Source organism: Rhipicephalus microplus, chromosome 3 (assembly GCF_043290135.1).
Source record: "Rhipicephalus microplus isolate Deutch F79 chromosome 3, USDA_Rmic, whole genome shotgun sequence".
Taxonomy (NCBI): domain Eukaryota; kingdom Metazoa; phylum Arthropoda; class Arachnida; order Ixodida; family Ixodidae; genus Rhipicephalus; species Rhipicephalus microplus.
The window spans coordinates 85337635-85355125 of NC_134702.1; the positions used below are offsets into that span (position 1 = coordinate 85337635).

General features: G+C 50.8%; 1 protein-coding gene and 25 non-coding genes across 26 annotated transcripts in view; all 26 read right to left on the minus strand.

Moving 5' to 3' along the window:
• Positions 1-17491, minus strand: part of LOC119182706 (uncharacterized) — a 168776-nt gene that overhangs the window by 124705 nt on the left and 26580 nt on the right. The gene's annotated exons all lie outside the window — the stretch shown is intronic.
• Positions 1786-1857, minus strand: TRNAQ-CUG (transfer RNA glutamine (anticodon CUG)). The gene has a single exon. It is a non-coding gene; the product is annotated as a tRNA-Gln (tRNA).
• TRNAE-UUC (transfer RNA glutamic acid (anticodon UUC)) lies at positions 1863-1934 on the minus strand. The gene has a single exon. It is a non-coding gene; the product is annotated as a tRNA-Glu (tRNA).
• Positions 2028-2099, minus strand: TRNAQ-UUG (transfer RNA glutamine (anticodon UUG)). Its single transcript has one exon. It is a non-coding gene; the product is annotated as a tRNA-Gln (tRNA).
• Positions 2270-2341, minus strand: TRNAQ-CUG (transfer RNA glutamine (anticodon CUG)). Its single transcript has one exon. It is a non-coding gene; the product is annotated as a tRNA-Gln (tRNA).
• Positions 2347-2418, minus strand: TRNAE-UUC (transfer RNA glutamic acid (anticodon UUC)). Its single transcript has one exon. It is a non-coding gene; the product is annotated as a tRNA-Glu (tRNA).
• TRNAQ-UUG (transfer RNA glutamine (anticodon UUG)) lies at positions 3721-3792 on the minus strand. Its single transcript has one exon. It is a non-coding gene; the product is annotated as a tRNA-Gln (tRNA).
• Positions 4039-4110, minus strand: TRNAE-UUC (transfer RNA glutamic acid (anticodon UUC)). The gene has a single exon. It is a non-coding gene; the product is annotated as a tRNA-Glu (tRNA).
• TRNAE-UUC (transfer RNA glutamic acid (anticodon UUC)) lies at positions 4524-4595 on the minus strand. The gene has a single exon. It is a non-coding gene; the product is annotated as a tRNA-Glu (tRNA).
• Positions 4689-4760, minus strand: TRNAQ-UUG (transfer RNA glutamine (anticodon UUG)). The gene has a single exon. It is a non-coding gene; the product is annotated as a tRNA-Gln (tRNA).
• TRNAE-UUC (transfer RNA glutamic acid (anticodon UUC)) lies at positions 5009-5080 on the minus strand. The gene has a single exon. It is a non-coding gene; the product is annotated as a tRNA-Glu (tRNA).
• Positions 5658-5729, minus strand: TRNAQ-CUG (transfer RNA glutamine (anticodon CUG)). The gene has a single exon. It is a non-coding gene; the product is annotated as a tRNA-Gln (tRNA).
• Positions 6702-6773, minus strand: TRNAE-UUC (transfer RNA glutamic acid (anticodon UUC)). Its single transcript has one exon. It is a non-coding gene; the product is annotated as a tRNA-Glu (tRNA).
• On the minus strand, positions 8882-8953 carry TRNAE-UUC (transfer RNA glutamic acid (anticodon UUC)). The gene has a single exon. It is a non-coding gene; the product is annotated as a tRNA-Glu (tRNA).
• Positions 9282-9353, minus strand: TRNAQ-UUG (transfer RNA glutamine (anticodon UUG)). The gene has a single exon. It is a non-coding gene; the product is annotated as a tRNA-Gln (tRNA).
• Positions 9599-9670, minus strand: TRNAE-UUC (transfer RNA glutamic acid (anticodon UUC)). Its single transcript has one exon. It is a non-coding gene; the product is annotated as a tRNA-Glu (tRNA).
• Positions 10005-10076, minus strand: TRNAQ-UUG (transfer RNA glutamine (anticodon UUG)). Its single transcript has one exon. It is a non-coding gene; the product is annotated as a tRNA-Gln (tRNA).
• TRNAQ-UUG (transfer RNA glutamine (anticodon UUG)) lies at positions 10246-10317 on the minus strand. Its single transcript has one exon. It is a non-coding gene; the product is annotated as a tRNA-Gln (tRNA).
• On the minus strand, positions 11213-11284 carry TRNAQ-UUG (transfer RNA glutamine (anticodon UUG)). Its single transcript has one exon. It is a non-coding gene; the product is annotated as a tRNA-Gln (tRNA).
• On the minus strand, positions 12017-12088 carry TRNAE-UUC (transfer RNA glutamic acid (anticodon UUC)). Its single transcript has one exon. It is a non-coding gene; the product is annotated as a tRNA-Glu (tRNA).
• TRNAQ-CUG (transfer RNA glutamine (anticodon CUG)) lies at positions 14120-14191 on the minus strand. Its single transcript has one exon. It is a non-coding gene; the product is annotated as a tRNA-Gln (tRNA).
• TRNAE-UUC (transfer RNA glutamic acid (anticodon UUC)) lies at positions 14197-14268 on the minus strand. The gene has a single exon. It is a non-coding gene; the product is annotated as a tRNA-Glu (tRNA).
• On the minus strand, positions 14597-14668 carry TRNAQ-UUG (transfer RNA glutamine (anticodon UUG)). The gene has a single exon. It is a non-coding gene; the product is annotated as a tRNA-Gln (tRNA).
• TRNAE-UUC (transfer RNA glutamic acid (anticodon UUC)) lies at positions 14917-14988 on the minus strand. The gene has a single exon. It is a non-coding gene; the product is annotated as a tRNA-Glu (tRNA).
• On the minus strand, positions 15323-15394 carry TRNAQ-UUG (transfer RNA glutamine (anticodon UUG)). Its single transcript has one exon. It is a non-coding gene; the product is annotated as a tRNA-Gln (tRNA).
• On the minus strand, positions 15564-15635 carry TRNAQ-UUG (transfer RNA glutamine (anticodon UUG)). Its single transcript has one exon. It is a non-coding gene; the product is annotated as a tRNA-Gln (tRNA).

Consider the following 17491-nt stretch of genomic DNA (forward strand, 5'->3'; position numbering starts at 1 on the left):
AGATCCGCGCAGGCGCAGGTCTACGACAAGAATGCGGTGCTGCAGTCACTATCGGAATGTATCCTAGTCCGTCAAGGAAGGGCACCGCTTCCCGATACGTAGACTGGAGATCCGCGCAGGCGCAGGTCTATGTCAAGAATGCGGTGCTGCAGTCACTATCGGAATGTATCCTAGTCCGTCGAGGAAGGGCACCTGTAGAACGTAGGAACAGCAATTAGTCAAGTGCTCGCATCCGCAACCACCACTGCTTTGGTGCGGGCGGGCCACCGGTCACTGCTTTTGATGCGTAGACCGGAGATCCGCGCAGGCGCAGGTCTACGACAAGAATGCGGTGCTGCAGTCACTATCGGAATGTATCCTAGTCCGTCAAGGAAGGGCACCGCTTCCCGATACGTAGACTGGAGATCCGCGCAGGCGCAGGTCTATGTCAAGAATGCGGTGCTGCAGTCACTATCGGAATGTATCCTAGTCCGTCGAGGAAGGGCACCTGTAGAACGTAGGAACAGCAATTAGTCAAGTGCTCGCATCCGCAACCACCACTGCTTTGGTGCGGGCGGGCCACCGGTCACTGCTTTTGATGCGTAGACCGGAGATCCGCGCAGGCGCAGGTCTACGACAAGAATGCGGTGCTGCAGTCACTATCGGAATGTATCCTAGTCCGTCAAGGAAGGGCACCGCTTCCCGATACGTAGACTGGAGATCCGCGCAGGCGCAGGTCTATGTCAAGAATGCGGTGCTGCAGTCACTATCGGAATGTATCCTAGTCCGTCGAGGAAGGGCACCTGTAGAACGTAGGAACAGCAATTAGTCAAGTGCTCGCATCCGCAACCACCACTGCTTTGGTGCGGGCGGGCCACCGGTCACTGCTTTTGATGCGTAGACCGGAGATCCGCGCAGGCGCAGGTCTACGACAAGAATGCGGTGCTGCAGTCACTATCGGAATGTATCCTAGTCCGTCAAGGAAGGGCACCGCTTCCCGATACGTAGACTGGAGATCCGCGCAGGCGCAGGTCTATGTCAAGAATGCGGTGCTGCAGTCACTATCGGAATGTATCCTAGTCCGTCGAGGAAGGGCACCTGTAGAACGTAGGAACAGCAATTAGTCAAGTGCTCGCATCCGCAACCACCACTGCACTGCTCGACACCGGGAATCGAACCCGGGCCTTCTGGGTGAACGCCAAATATCCTAGCCACTAGACCACGCAAGAGATGGCGACAAGAGAGCGAGCGCTAGTACTGGAGTCTATTCGCGGACAGTTTCGCCGTTGCCAGCATTTGTCGCATTAGCAAAAATAAAAAGCAAGGTCTCACCGAGATTTGAACTCGGTTCCCTAGATTCAGAGTGCAGGGTGCTAGCTGTTACACCATGAGACCGCACTTTCCAACACCGGGAATGAAACCAGGGCCTTCTTGGTGAAAGCCAGATATCCTAGCCACTAGACCATGCCAGAGATGGCGCCAAGGGAATGAGCGCTGGTACCGGAGTCTGTTCGCGGACAGTTTCGTCTGTCCAGCTTTGCTGCATTAGCAAAAATAAAAAGCAAGGTCTCACTGAGATTTGAACTCAGATCGCTGGATTCAAAGTCTAGAGTGCTAACCATTACTCCATGAGACTGCACTTTCCGACGCCGAGAACCGAACCAGGGCCTTCTTTGTGAACGCCAGATATCCTAGCCACTAGACCTTGCCGGAGATGGCTCGAGGCAGCGAGCATTGGTACCGCGGTCTATTCGCTGACAGTTTCGTCGTTGCCAGCTTTTGCTGCATTAGAAAAAATAAAAAGCAAGGTCTCACCGAGATTCGAACTCGGATCGCTGGATTCAGAGTCCAGAGTGTTAACCGTTACACCATTAGACCGCACTTTCCGACGCCGGTAATCGAACCCGGGCCTTCTGGGTGAAAGCCAAATATCCTAGCCACTAGACCACGCCGGAGATGGCGACAAGAGAACGAGCGCTAGTACTCGAGTCTGTTCGCGGACAGTTTCGCCGTTGCAAGCTTTGCTGCATTAGCAAAAATAAAAAGCAAGGTCTCACCGAGATTTGAAATCAGATCGCTGGATTCAAAGTCCAGAGTGCTAACCATTACACCATGAGACCACACTTTCCGACGCCGAGAATCGAACCCGGGCCTTCTTTGCTAAAGCCAGATATTCTAGCCACTAGACCACGCCGGAGATGGCGCAAGGCAGCGAGCATCGGTACCGCGGTCTATTCGCTGACAGTTTCGTCGTTGCCAGCTTTTGCTGCATTAGCAAAAATAAAAAGCAAGGTCTCACGAAGATTTGAACTCGGATCACTGGATTCAGAGTCCAGAGTGCTAACCGTTACACCATGAGACCGCACTTTCCGACGCCGGGAATCGAACCCGGGCCTTCTGGGTGAAAGCCAAATATCCTCGCCACTAGACCACGCTGAAGATGGCGACAAGAGAACGAGCGCTAGTACTGGAGTCTGTTCGCGGACAGTTTCGTCGTTGCCAGCTTTGCTGCATTAGCAAAAATAAAAAGCAAGGTCTCACCGAGATTTGAAATCAGATCGCTGGATTCAAATTCCAGAGTGCTAACCATTACACCATGAGACCACACTTTCCGACGGCGAGAATCGAACCCGGGCCTTCTTTGTGAAAGCCAGATATCCTAGCCACTAGACCACGCCGGAGATGGCTCAAGGCAGCGAGAATTAGTACCGGTGTCTAATCGTGGACAGTTTCGTCGTTGCCAGCTTTTGCTGCATTAGGAAAATAAAAAGCAAGGTCTCACCGAGATTTGAACCCTAATCGCTGTATTTAGACTCCAGAGTGCTAACCGTTACACCATGAGACTGCACTTTCCGACGCCGGGAAATGAACCTGGGCCTTCTGGGTGAAAGCCAAATATACTAGCCACTAGACCACGTCGGAGATGAAAGCAAGAGAACGAGCGCTGGTACCGGTGTCTAATCGTGGACAGTTTCGTCGTTGCCAGCTTGCTGCATTAGCAAAAATAAAAAGCAAGGTCTCACCGAGATTTGAAATCAGATCGCTGGATTCAAATTCCAGAGTGCTAACCATTACACCATGAGACCACACTTTCCGACGGCGAGAATCAAACCCGGGCCTTCTTTGTGAAAGCCAGATATCCTAGCCACTAGACCACGCCGGAGATGGCTCAAGGCAGCGAGAATTGGTACCGGTGTCTAATCGTGGACAGTTTCGTCGTTGCCAGCTTTTGCTGCATTAGGAAAAATAAAAAGCAAGGTCTCACCGAGATTTGAACCCGAATCGCTGTATTTAGACTCCAGAGTGCTAACCGTTACACCATGAGACTGCACTTTCCGACGCCGGGAAATGAACCTGGGCCTTCTGGGTGAAAGCCTAATATTCTAGCCACTAGACCACGCCGGAGATGGCGACAAGAGAACGAGCGCTAGGCCTCGAGTCTATTCGCGGACAGTTTCGCCGTGGCCAGCTTTTGTTGCATTAGCAAAAATAAAAAGCAAGGTCTCACCAAGATTTGAACTCAGATCACTGGATTCAAAGTCTAGAGTGCAAACCATTACACCATGAGACCGCACTTTCCGAAGCCGAGAATCGAACCCGGGCCTTCTTTGTGAAAGCCAGATATCCTAGCCACTAGACCACGCCAGAGATGGCTCGAGGGAGCGAGCATCGGTACCGCGGTCTATTCGTTGACAGTTTCGTCGTTGCCAGCTTTTGCAGCATTAGCAAAAGTTAAATGCAAGGTGTCACCGAGATTTGAACTTGGATCGCTGGATTCAAAGTCCAGAGTGCTAACCATTACACCATGAGACCACACTTTCCGACGCCGGGAATCGAAGCCGGGCCTTCTCAGCTAAAGCCAGATATCCTAGCCACTAGACCACGCCGGAGATGACGGCAAGAGAACGAGCGCTGGTACCGGTGTCTGAACGTGGACAGTTTAGTCGTTGCCAGCTTTCGCTGCATTATCAAAAAAAAAGCAAGGTCTCACCGAGATTTGAACTCAGATCGCTGGATGCTGAGTGCAGAGTGCTAACCGTTACACCATGAGACCGCACTTTCCGACGCCGGGAATCAAACCCGGGCCTTCTGGGTGAAAGCCAAATATCCTAGCCACTAGACCACGCCGGAGATGGCGACAAGAGAACGAGCGCTAGTACTGGAGTTTTTTCGCGGACAGTTTCGTCGTTGCCAGGTTTGCTGCATTAGCGAAAATAAAAAGCAAGGTCTCACCGAGATTTGAAATAAGATCACTGTATTTAGACTCCAGAGTGCAAACCGTTACACCATGAGACCGCACTTTCCGACGCCGGGAATCGAACCTGGGCCTTCTGGGTTAAAGCCAATTATCCTAGCCACTAGACCACGCCGGAGATGGCGACAAGAGAACGAGCGCTAGTACTGGAGTCTATTCGCGGACAGTTTCGCCGTTGCCAGCTTTTGTTGCATTAGCAAAAATAAAAAGCAAGGTCTCACCGAGATTCGAACCCGAGTCGCTGTATTTAGACTCCAGAGTGCTAACCGTTACACCATGAGACCGCACTTTCCGACGCCGGGAATCGAACCCAGGCCTTCTGGGTGAAAGCCAAACATCCTAGCTACTAGACCACGCCGGAGATGGCTCGAGGGAGCGAGCATCGGTACCGCGGTCTATTCGTTGACAGTTTCGTCGTTGCCAGCTTTTGCAGCATTAGCAAAAGTTAAATGCAAGGTGTCACCGAGATTTGAACTTGGATCGCTGGATTCAAAGTCCAGAGTGCTAACCATTACACCATGAGACCACACTTTCCGACGCCGGGAATCGAAGCCGGGCCTTCTCAGCTAAAGCCAGATATCCAAGCCACTGGACCACGCCTGAAATGGCGACAAGCGACCGAGCGCTGGGACCGGTGTCTCTTCGCGGACAGTTTCGTCACTGCCAGCCTTTGCTGCATTAGCAAAAATAAAAAGCAAGGTATAACCGAGATTTGAACCCGGATCGCTAGATTCAGAGTCCAGAGTGCTAACCGTTACACCATGAGACCGCCCTTTCTGACACCGGGAATTGAACCCGGGCCTTCTGGGTGAAAGCCAAATATCCTAGCCACTAGACCACGCAAGAGATGGCGACAAGAGAGCGAGAGCTAGTACTGGAGTCTATTCGCGGACAGTTTCGCCGTTGCCAGCATTTGTCGCATTAGCAAAAATAAAAAGCAAGGTCTCACCGAGATTTGAACTCGGTTCCCTAGATTCAGAGTGCAGGGTGCTGGCTGTTACACCATGAGACCGCACTTTCCAACACCAGGAATGAAACCAGGGCCTTCTTGGTGAAAGCCAGATATCCTAGCCACTAGACCATGCCAGAGATGGCGCCAAGGGAATGAGCGCTGGTACCGGTGTCTGTTCGCGGACAGTTTCGTCTGTCCAGCTTTGCTGCATTAGCAAAAATAAAAAGCAAGGTCTCGCTGAGATTTGAACTCAGATCGCTGGATTCAAAGTCTAGAGTGCTAACAATTACTCCATGAGACTGCACTTTCCGACGCCGAGAACCGAACCAGGGCCTTCTTTGTGAACGCCAGATATCCTAGCCACTAGACCTTGCCGGAGATGGCTCGAGGCAGCGAGCATTGGTACCGCGGTCTATTCGCTGACACTTTCGTCGTTGCCAGCTTTTGCTGCATTAGAAAAAATAAAAAGCAAGGTCTCACCGAGATTCGAACTCGGATCGCTGGATTCAGAGTCCAGAGTGCTAACCGTTACACCATTAGACCGCACTTTCCGACGCCGGTAATCGAACCCGGGCCTTCTGGGTGAAAGCCAAATATCCTAGCCACTAGACCACGCTGAAGATGGCGACAAGAGAACGAGCGCTAGTACTGGAGTCTGTTCGCGGACAGTTTCGTCGTTGCCAGCTTTGCTGCATTAGCAAAAATAAAAAGCAAGGTCTCACCGAGATTTGAAATCAGATCGCTGGATTCAAATTCCAGAGTGCTAACCATTACACCATGAGACCACACTTTCCGACGGCGAGAATCGAACCCGGGCCTTCTTTGTGAAAGCCAGATATCCTAGCCACTAGACCACGCCGGAGATGGCTCAAGGCAGCGAGAATTGCTACCGGTGTCTAATCGTGGACAGTTTCGTCGTTGCCAGCTTTTGCTGCATTAGGAAAAATAAAAAGCAAGGTCTCACCGAGATTTGAACCCTAATCGCTGTATTTAGACTCCAGAGTGCTAACCGTTACACCATGAGACTGCACTTTCCGACGCCGGGAAATGAACCTGGGCCTTCTGGGTGAAAGCCAAATATACTAGCCACTAGACCACGCCGGAGATGGCGACAAGAGAACGAGCGCTAGGCCTCGAGTCTATTCGCGGACAGTTTCGCCGTTGCCAGCTTTTGTTGCATTAGCAAAAATAAAAAGCAAGGTCTCACCCAGATTTGAACTCGGATCGCTGGATTCAGAGTCCAGAGTGCTAACCGTTAAGCCATGAGACCGCACTTTCCGACTCCGGGAATCGAACCGGGCCTTCTGGGTGAAAGCCAGATATCCTAGCCACTAGACCACGCCGGAGATGACGGCAAGAGAACGAGCGCTGGTACCGGTGTCTGAACGTGGACAGTTTAGTCGTTGCCAGCTTTCGCTGCATTATCAAAAAAAAAGCAAGGTCTCACAGAGATTTGAACTCAGATCGCTGGATGCAGAGTGCAGAGTGCTAACCATTACACCATGAGACCGCACTTTCCGACGCCGGGAATCAAACCCGGGCCTTCTGGGTGAAAGCCAAATATCCTAGCCACTAGACCACGCCGGAGATGGCGACAAGAGAACGAGCGCTAGTACTGGAGTCTGTTCGCGGACAGTTTCGTCGTTGCCAGCTTTGCTGCATTAGCAAAAATCAAAAGCAAGGTCTCACCGAGATTTGAAATCAGATCACTGTATTTAGATTCCAGGGTGCAAACCGTTACACCATGAGACCGCACTTTCCGACGCCGGGAATCGAACCTGGGCCTTCTGGGTTAAAGCCAATTATCCTAGCCACTAGACCACGCCGGAGATGGCGACAAGAGAACGAGCGCTAGTACTGGAGTCTATTCGCGGACAGTTTCCCCGTTGCCAGCTTTTGTTGCATTAGCAAAAATAAAAAGCAAGGTCTCACCGAGATTTGAACCCGAGTCGCTGTATTTAGACTCCAGAGTGCTAACCGTTACACCATGAGACCGCACTTTCCGACGCCGGGAATCGAACCCGGGCCTTCTGTTTGAAAGCCAAATATTCTAGCTACTAGACCACGCCGGAGATGGCGACAAGAGAACGAGCGCTTGTACTGGAGTCTGTTCGCGGACAGTTTTGTCGTTGCCAGCTTTGCTGCATTAGCAAAAATAAAAAGCAAGGTCTCACCAAGATTTGAACTCAGATCGCTGGATTCAAAGTCCAGAGTGCTAACCAAAACACCATTAGACCGCACTTTCCGACGCCAAGAATCAAACCCGGGCCTTCTGTGTGAAAGCCAGATATCCTAGCCACTAGACCACGCCGGAGATGAAGGCAAGAGAACGAGCGCTGGTACCGGTGTCTAATTGTGGACAGTTTCGTCGTTGCCAGCTTTCGCTGCATTAGCAAAATTAAAAAGCAAGGTCTCACCGAGATTTGAACTCGGTTCCCTAGATTCAGAGTGCAGGGTGCTAGCTGTTACACCATGAGACCGCACTTTCCAACACCGGGAATGAAACCAGGGCCTTCTTGGTGAAAGCCAGATATCCTAGCCACTAGACCATGCCAGAGATGGCGCCAAGGGAATCAGCGCTAGTACCGGTGTCTGTTCGCGGACAGTTTCGTCTGTCGAGCTTTGCTGCATAGCAAAAATAAAAAGCAAGGTCTCACCGAGATTTGAACTCAGATTGCTGGATTCAAAGTCTAGAGTGCTAACCATCACACCATGAGACTGAACTTTCCGACGTCGAGAATCGAACCAGGGAATTCTTTGTGAACGCCAGATATCCTAGCCACTAGACCACGCCGGAGATGGCTCAAAGCAGCGAGCATTGGTACCGCGGTCTATTCGCTGCCAGTTTCGTCGTTGCCAGCTTTTGCTGCATTAGCAAAAATAAAAAGCAAGGTCTCACCAAGATTCGAACTAGGATCGCTGTATTCAGAGTCCAGAGTGCTAACCGTTACACCATGAGACCAAACTTCCCGACGCCGGGAATCCAACCCGGGCATTCTTCGTGAAAGCCAGATATCCTAGCCACTAGACCACGCCGGAGATGGCTCAAGGCAGCGAGCATCGGTACCGCGGTCTATTCGCTGACAGTTTCGTCGTTGCCAGCTTTTGCTGCATTAGCGAAAATAAAAAGCAAGGTCTCACCAAGATTTGAACCCGAATCGCTGTATTTAGACTCCAGAGTGCTAACCGTTAAACCATGAGACCGCACTTTTCCGACGCCGAGAATTGAACCCGGGCCTTCTTTGTGAACGTCAGATATCCTAGCCACTAGACCACGCCGGAGATGGCTCAAGGCAGCAAGAATTGGTACCGGTGTCTAATCGTGGGCAGTTTCGTCGTTGCCAGCTTTTGCTGCATTAGCAAAAATAAAAAGCAAGGTCTCACCAAGATTCGAACTAGGATCGCTGTATTCAGAGTCCAGAGTGCTAACCGTTACACCATGAGACCAAACTTCCCGACGCCGGGAATCCAACCCGGGCATTCTTCGTGAAAGCCAAATATTCTAGCCACTAGACCACGCCGGAGATGGCGACAAGAGAACGAGCGCTAGTACTGGAGTCTATTCGCGGACAGTTTCACCGTTGCCAGCTTTTGTTACATTAGGAAAAATAAAAAGCAAGGTCTCACCGAGATTTGAACTCGGTTCGCTGGATTCAGAGTCCAGAGTGCTAACCGTTAAACCATGAGACTGCACTTTCCGACGCCGGGAATCGAACCCGGGCCTTCTGGATGAAAGCCAGATATCCTAGCCACCAGACCACGCCGGAGATGACGGCATGAGAACGAGCGCTGGTACCGGTGTCTAAACGTGGACAGTTTAGTCGTTGCCAGCTTTCGCTGCATTAGCAAAAATAAAAAGCTAGGTCTCACCGAGATTGGAACTCAGATCGCTGGATGCAGAGTGCAGACCATTACACCAATTGACCACACTTTCCGACGCCGGGAATCGAACCTGGGCCTTCTGGGTGGAAGCCAAATATCCTAGCCTTTAGACCACGCCAGAGATGGCTTGAGGGAGCGAGCATCGGTACCGCGGTCTATTCGTTGACAGTTTCGTCGTTGCCAGCTTTTGCAGCATTAGCAAAGTAAAATGCAAGGTGTCACCGAGATTTGAACTTGGATCGCTGGATTCAAAGTCCAGAGTGCTAACCATTACACCATGAGACCACACTTTCCGACGCCGGGAATCGAAGCCGGGCCTTATTAAAAGCCAGATATCCTAGGCACTAGACCACGCCTGAAATGGCGACAAGCGACCGTGTGCTGGTACCGGTGTCTATTCGCGGACAGTTTCGTCATTGCCAGCCTTTTCTGCATTAGCAAAAATAAAAAGCAAGGTCTAACCGAGCTTTGAACCCGGATCGCTGGATTGAGAGTCCAGAGTGCTAACCGTTACACCATGAGACCGCACTTTCCGACACCGGGAATCAAAACCGGGCCTTCTGGGTGAAAGCCAAATATCCTAGCCACTAGACCATGCCGGAGATGGCGAAAAGAGTGCGAGCGCTAGTACTGGAGTCTGTTCGCGGACAGTTTCGCCGTTGCCAGCATTTGTTGCATTACCAAAAATAAAGAGCAAGTTCTCACCGAGATTTGAACTCGGTTCCCTAGATTCAGAGTCCAGGGTGCTAGCTGTTACACCATGAGACCGCACTTTCCAACACCGGGAATGAAACCCAGGCCTTCTTGGTGAAAGCCAGATATCCTAGCCACTAGACCATGCCAGAGATGACGCCAAGGGAATGAGCGCTAGTACCGGTGTCTGTTCGCGGACAGTTTCGTCTGTCCAGCTTTGCTGCATTAGCAAAAATAAAAGCAAGGTCTCACCGAGATTTGAACTCAGATCGCTGGATTCAAAGTCTAGAGTGCTAACCATTACACCATGAGACCGCACTTGCCGACGCCGAGAATCCAACCAGGGCCTTCTTTGTGAACGCCAGATATCCTAGCCACTAGACCACGCCGTAGAAGGCTCAAGGCAGCGAGCATTTGTACCGCGGTCTAATCGCTGACAGTTTCGTCGTTGCCAGCTTTTGCTGCATTAGCAAAAATAAAAGCAAGGTCTCACCGAGATTTGAACTCAGATCGCTGGATTCAAAGTCTAGAGTGCTAACCATTACACCATGAGACCGCACTTTCCGACGCCGAGAATCGAACCAGGGCCTTCTTTGTGAACGCCTGATATCCTAGCCACTAGACCACGCCGGAGATGGCTCAAGGCAGCGAGAATTGGTACCGGAGTCTAATCGTGGACAGTTTCGTCGTTGCCAGCTTTTTCTGCATTAGGAAAAATAAAAAGCAAGGTCTCACCGAGATTTGAACCCGAATCGCTGTATTTAGACTCCAGAGTGCTAACCGTTACAATCTGAGACTGCCCTTTCCGACGCCGGGAAATGAACCTGGGCCTTCTGGGTGAAAGCCAAATATTCTAGCCACTAGACCACGCCGGAGATGGCGACAAGAGAACAAGCGCTAGTACTGGAGTCTGTTCGCGGACAGTTTCGTCGTTGCCAGCTTTGCTGCATTAGCAAAAATAAAAAGCAAGGTCTCACCAAGATTTGAACTCAGATCGCTGGATTCAAAGTCCAGAGTGCTAACCAAAACACCATTACACCGCACTTTCCGACGCCAAGAATCAAACCCGGGCCTTCTGTGTGAAAGCCAGATATCCTAGCCACTAGACCACGCCGGAGATGAAGGCAAGAGAACGAGCGCTGGTACCGGTGTCTAATTGTGGACAGTTTCGTCGTTGCCAGCTTTCGCTGCATTAGCAAAATTAAAAAGCAAGGTCTCACCGAGATTTGAACTCGGTTCCCTAGATTCAGAGTGCAGGTTGCTAGCTGTTACACCATGAGACCGCACTTTCCAACACCGGGAATGAAACCAGGGCCTTCTTGGTGAAAGCCAGATATCCTAGCCACTAGACCATGCCAGAGATGGCGCCAAGGGAATCAGAGCTAGTACCGGTGTCTGTTCGCGGACAGTTTCGTCTGTCGAGCTTTGCTGCATAGCAAAAATAAAAAGCAAGGTCTCACCGAGATTTGAACTCAGATTGCTGGATTCAAATTCCAGAGTGCTAACCATTACACCATGAGACCACACTTTCCGACGGCGAGAATCGAACCCGGGCCTTCTTTGTGAAAGCCAGATATCCTAGCCACTAGACCACGCCGGAGATGGCTCAAGGCAGCGAGAATTGGTACCGGTGTCTAATCGTGGACAGTTTCGTCGTTGCCAGCTTTTGCTGCATTAGGAAAAATAAAAAGCAAGGTCTCACCGAGATTTGAACCCTAATCGCTGTATTTAGACTCCAGAGTGCTAACCGTTACACCATGAGACTGCACTTTCCGACGCCGGGAAATGAACCTGGGCCTTCTGGGTGAAAGCCAAATATACTAGCCACTAGACCACGCCGGAGATGGCGACAAGAGAACGAGCGCTAGGCCTCGAGTCTATTCGCGGACAGTTTCGCCGTTGCCAGCTTTTGTTGCATTAGCAAAAATAAAAAGCAAGGTCTCACCCAGATTTGAACTCGGATCGCTGGATTCAGAGTCCAGAGTGCTAACCGTTAAGCCATGAGACCGCACTTTCCGACTCCGGGAATCGAACCGGGCCTTCTGGGTGAAAGCCAGATATCCTAGCCACTAGACCACGCCGGAGATGACGGCAAGAGAACGAGCGCTGGTACCGGTGTCTGAACGTGGACAGTTTAGTCGTTGCCAGCTTTCGCTGCATTATCAAAAAAAAAAAGCAAGGTCTCACAGAGATTTGAACTCAGATCGCTGGATGCAGAGTGCAGAGTGCTAACCATTACACCATGAGACCGCACTTTCCGACGCCGGGAATCAAACCCGGGCCTTCTGGGTGAAAGCCAAATATCCTAGCCACTAGACCACGCCGGAGATGGCGACAAGAGAACGAGCGCTAGTACTGGAGTCTGTTCGCGGACAGTTTCGTCGTTGCCAGCTTTGCTGCATTAGCAAAAATCAAAAGCAAGGTCTCACCGAGATTTGAAATCAGATCACTGTATTTAGATTCCAGGGTGCAAACCGTTACACCATGAGACCGCACTTTCCGACGCCGGGAATCGAACCTGGGCCTTCTGGGTTAAAGCCAATTATCCTAGCCACTAGACCACGCCGGAGATGGCGACAAGAGAACGAGCGCTAGTACTGGAGTCTATTCGCGGACAGTTTCGCCGTTGCCAGCTTTTGTTGCATTAGCAAAAATAAAAAGCAAGGTCTCACCGAGATTTGAACCCGAGTCGCTGTATTTAGACTCCAGAGTGCTAACCGTTACACCATGAGACCGCACTTTCCGACGCGGGGAATCGAACCCGGGCCTTCTTTTTGAAAGCCAAATATCCTAGCTACTAGACCACGCCGGAGATGGCGACAAGAGAACGAGCGCTAGCACTGGAGTCTGTTCGCGGACAGTTTCGTCGTTGCCAGCTTTGCTGCATTAGCAAAAATAAAAAGCAAGGTCTCACCAAGATTTGAACTCAGATCGCTGGATTCAAAGTCCAGAGTGCTAACCAAAACACCATTAGACCGCACTTTCCGACGCCAAGAATCAAACCTGGGCCTTCTGTGTGAAAGCCAGATATCCTAGCCACTAGACCACGCCGGAGATGAAGGCAAGAGAACGAGCGCTGGTACCGGTGTCTAATTGTGGACAGTTTCGTCGTTGCCAGCTTTCGCTGCATTAGCAAAATTAAAAAGCAAGGTCTCACCGAGATTTGAACTCGGTTCCCTAGATTCAGAGTGCAGGGTGCTAGCTGTTACACCATGAGACCGCACTTTCCAACACCGGGAATGAAACCAGGGACTTCTTGGTGAAAGCCAGATATCCTAGCCACTAGACCATGCCAGAGATGGCGCCAAGGGAATCAGCGCTAGTACCGGTGTCTGTTCGCGGACAGTTTCGTCTGTCGAGCTTTGCTGCATAGCAAAAATAAAAAGCAAGGTCTCACCGAGATTTGAACTCAGATTGCTGAATTCAAAGTCTAGAGTGCTAACCATTACACCATGAGACTGAACTTTCCGACGCCGAGAATCGAACCAGGGAATTCTTTGTGAACGCCAGATATCCTAGCCACTAGACCACGCCGGAGATGGCTCAAAGCAGCGAGCATTGGTACCGCGGTCTATTCGCTGCCAGTTTCGTCGTTGCCAGCTTTTGCTGCATTAGCAAAAATAAAAAGCAAGGTCTCACCAAGATTCGAACTCGGATCGCTGTATTCAGAGTCCAGAGTGCTAACCGTTACACCATGAGACCAAACTTCCCGACGCCGGGAATCCAACCCGGGCATTCTTCGTGAAAGCCAGATATCCTAGCCACTAGACCACGCCGGAGATGGCTCAAGGCAGCGAGCATCGGTACCGCGGTCTATTCGCTGACAGTTTCGTCGTTGCCAGCTTTTGCTGCATTAGCGAAAATAAAAAGCAAGGTCTCACCAAGATTTGAACCCGAATCGCTGTATTTAGACTCCAGAGTGCTAACCGTTAAACCATGAGACCGCACTTTTCCGACGCCGAGAATTGAACCCGGGCCTTCTTTGTGAAAGTCAGATATCCTAGCCACTAGACCACGCCGGAGATGGCTCAAGGCAGCAAGAATTGGTACCGGTGTCTAATCGTGGGCAGTTTCGTCGTTGCCAGCTTTTTCTGCATTAGGAAAATTAATAAGCAAGGTCTCACCGAGATTTGAACCCGAATCGCTGTATTTAGACTCCAGAGTGCTAACCGTTACACCATGAGACTGCCCTTTCCGACGCCGGAAAATGAACCTGGGCCTTCTGGGTGAAAGCCAAATATTCTAGCCACTAGACCACGCCGGAGATGGCGACAAGAGAACGAGCGCTAGTACTGGAGTCTATTCGCGAACAGTTTCACCGTTGCCAGCTTTTGTTACATTAGGAAAAATAAAAAGCAAGGTCTCACCGAGATTTGAACTCGGTTCGCTGGATTCAGAGTCCAGAGTGCTAACCGTTAAACCATGAGACCGCACTTTCCGACGCCGGGAATCGAACCCGGGCCTTCTGGATGAAAGCCAGATATCCTAGCCACCAGACCACGCCGGAGATGACGGCATGAGAACGAGCGCTGGTACCGGTGTCTAAACGTGGACAGTTTAGTCGTTGCCAGCTTTCGCTGCATTAGCAAAAATAAAAAGCAAGGTCTCACCGAGATTGGAACTCAGATCGCTGGATGCAGAGTGCAGACCATTACACCAATTGACCACACTTTCCGACGCCGGGAATCGAACCTGGGCCTTCTGGGTGGAAGCCAAATATCCTAGCCTTTAGACCACGCCAGAGATGGCTTGAGGGAGCGAGCATCGGTACCGCGGTCTATTCGTTGACAGTTTCGTCGTTGCCAGCTTTTGCAGCATTAGCAAAGTAAAATGCAAGGTGTCACCGAGATTTGAACTTGGATCGCTGGATTCAAAGTCCAGAGTGCTAACCATTACACCATGAGACCACACTTTCCGACGCCGGGAATCGAAGCCGGGCCTTCTTATTAAAAGCCAGATATCCTAGGCACTAGACCACGCCTGAAATGGCGACAAGCGACCGTGTGCTGGTACCGGTGTCTATTCGCGGACAGTTTCGTCATTGCCAGCCTTTTCTGCATTAGCAAAAATAAAAAGCAAGGTCTAACCGAGCTTTGAACCCGGATCGCTGGATTCAGAGTCCAGAGTGCTAACCGTTACACCATGAGACCGCACTTTCCGACACCGGGAATCAAAACCGGGCCTTCTGGGTGAAAGCCAAATATCCTAGCCACTAGACCATGCCGGAGATGGCGAAAAGAGTGCGAGCGCTAGTACTGGAGTCTGTTCGCGGACAGTTTCGCCGTTGCCAGCATTTGTTGCATTACCAAAAATAAAGAGCAAGTTCTCACCGAGATTTGAACTCGGTTCCCTAGATTCAGAGTCCAGGGTGCTAGCTGTTACACCATGAGACCGCACTTTCCAACACCGGGAATGAAACCCAGGCCTTCTTGGTGAAAGCCAGATATCCTAGCCACTAGACCATGCCAGAGATGACGCCAAGGGAATGAGCGCTAGTACCGGTGTCTGTTCGCGGACAGTTTCGTCTGTCCAGCTTTGCTGCATTAGCAAAAATAAAAGCAAGGTCTCACCGAGATTTGAACTCAGATCGCTGGATTCAAAGTCTAGAGTGCTAACCATTACACCATGAGACCGCACTTGCCGACGCCGAGAATCCAACCAGGGCCTTTTTTGTGAACGCCAGATATCCTAGCCACTAGACCACGCCGTAGAAGGCTCAAGGCAGCGAGCATTGGTACCGCGGTCTAATCGCTGACAGTTTCGTCGTTGCCAGCTTTTGCTGCATTAGCAAAAATAAAAGCAAGGTCTCACCGAGATTTGAACTCAGATCGCTGGATTCAAAGTCTAGAGTGCTAACCATTACACCATGAGACCGCACTTTTCGACGCCGAGAATCGAACCAGGGCCTTCTTTGTGAACGCCTGATATCCTAGCCACTAGACCACGCCGGAGATGGCTCAAGGCAGCGAGAATTGGTACCGGTGTCTAATCGTGGACAGTTTCGTCGTTGCCAGCTTTTTCTGCATTAGGAAAAATAAAAAGCAAGGTCTCACCGAGATTTGAACCCGAATCGCTGTATTTAGACTCCAGAGTGCTAACCGTTACAATCTGAGACTGCCCTTTCCGACGCCGGGAAATGAACCTGGGCCTTCTGGGTGAAAGCCAAATATTCTAGCCACTAGACCACGCCGGAGATGGCGACAAGAGAACAAGCGCTAGTACTGGAGTCTGTTCGCGGACAGTTTCGTCGTTGCCAGCTTTGCTGCATTAGCAAAAATAAAAAGCAAGGTCTCACCAAGATTTGAACTCAGATCGCTGAATTCAAAGTCCAGAGTGCTAACCAAAACACCATTAGACCGCACTTTCCGACGCCAAGAATCAAACCCGGGCCTTCTGTGTGAAAGCCAGATATCCTAGCCACTAGACCACGCCGGAGATGAAGGCAAGAGAACGAGCGCCTGTACCGGTGTCTAATTGTGGACAGTTTCGTCGTTGCCAGCTTTCGCTGCATTAGCAAAATTAAAAAGCAAGGTCTCACCGAGATTTGAACTCGGTTCCCTAGATTCAGAGTGCAGGGTGCTAGCTGTTACACCATGAGACCGCACTTTCCAACACCGGGAATGAAACCAGGGCCTTCTTGGTGAAAGCCAGATATCCTAGCCACTAGACCATGCCAGAGATGGCGCCAAGGGAATCAGCGCTAGTACCGGTGTCTGTTCGCGGACAGTTTCGTCTGTCGAGCTTTGCTGCATAGCAAAAATAAAAAGCAAGGTCTCACCGAGATTTGAACTCAGATTGCTGGATTCAAAGTCTAGAGTGCTAACCATTACACCATGAGACTGAACTTTCCGACGCCGAGAATCGAACCAGGGAATTCTTTGTGAACGCCAGATATCCTAGCCACTAGACCACGCCGGAGATGGCTCAAAGCAGCGAGCATTGGTACCGCGGTCTATTCGCTGCCAGTTTCGTCGTTGCCAGCTTTTGCTGCATTACCAAAAATAAAAAGCAAGGTCTCACCAAGATTCGAACTCGGATCGCTGTATTCAGAGTCAAGAGTGCTAACCGTTACACCATGAGACCAAACTTCCCGACGCCGGGAATCCAACCCGGGAATTCTTCGTGAAAGCCAGATATCCTAGCCACTAGACCACGCCGGAGATGGCTCAAGGCAGCGAGCATCGGTACCGCGGTCTATTCGCTGACAGTTTCGTCGTTGCCAGCTTTTGCTGCATTAGCGAAAATAAAAAGCAAGGTCTCACCAAGATTTGAACCCGAATCGCTGTATTTAGACTCCAGAGTGCTAACCGTTACACCATGAGACCGCACTTTCCGACGCCGAGAATTGAACCCGGGCCTTCTTTGTGAAAGTCAGATATCCTAGCCACTAGACCACGCCGGAGATGGCTCAAGGCAGCAAGAATTGGTACCGGTGTCTAATCGTGGGCAGTTTCGTCGTTGCCAGCTTTTTCTGCATTAGGAAAATTAAAAAGCAAGGTCTCACCGAGATTTGAACCCGAATCGCTGTATTTAGACTCCAGAGTGCTAACCGTTACACCATGAGACTGCCCTTTCCGACGCCGGAAAATGAACCTGGGCCTTCTGGGTGAAAGCCAAATATTCTAGCCACTAGACCACGCCGGAGATGGCGACAAGAGAACGAGCGCTAGTACTGGAGTCTATTCGCGGACAGTTTCACCGTCCAGCTTTTGTTACATTAGGAAAAATAA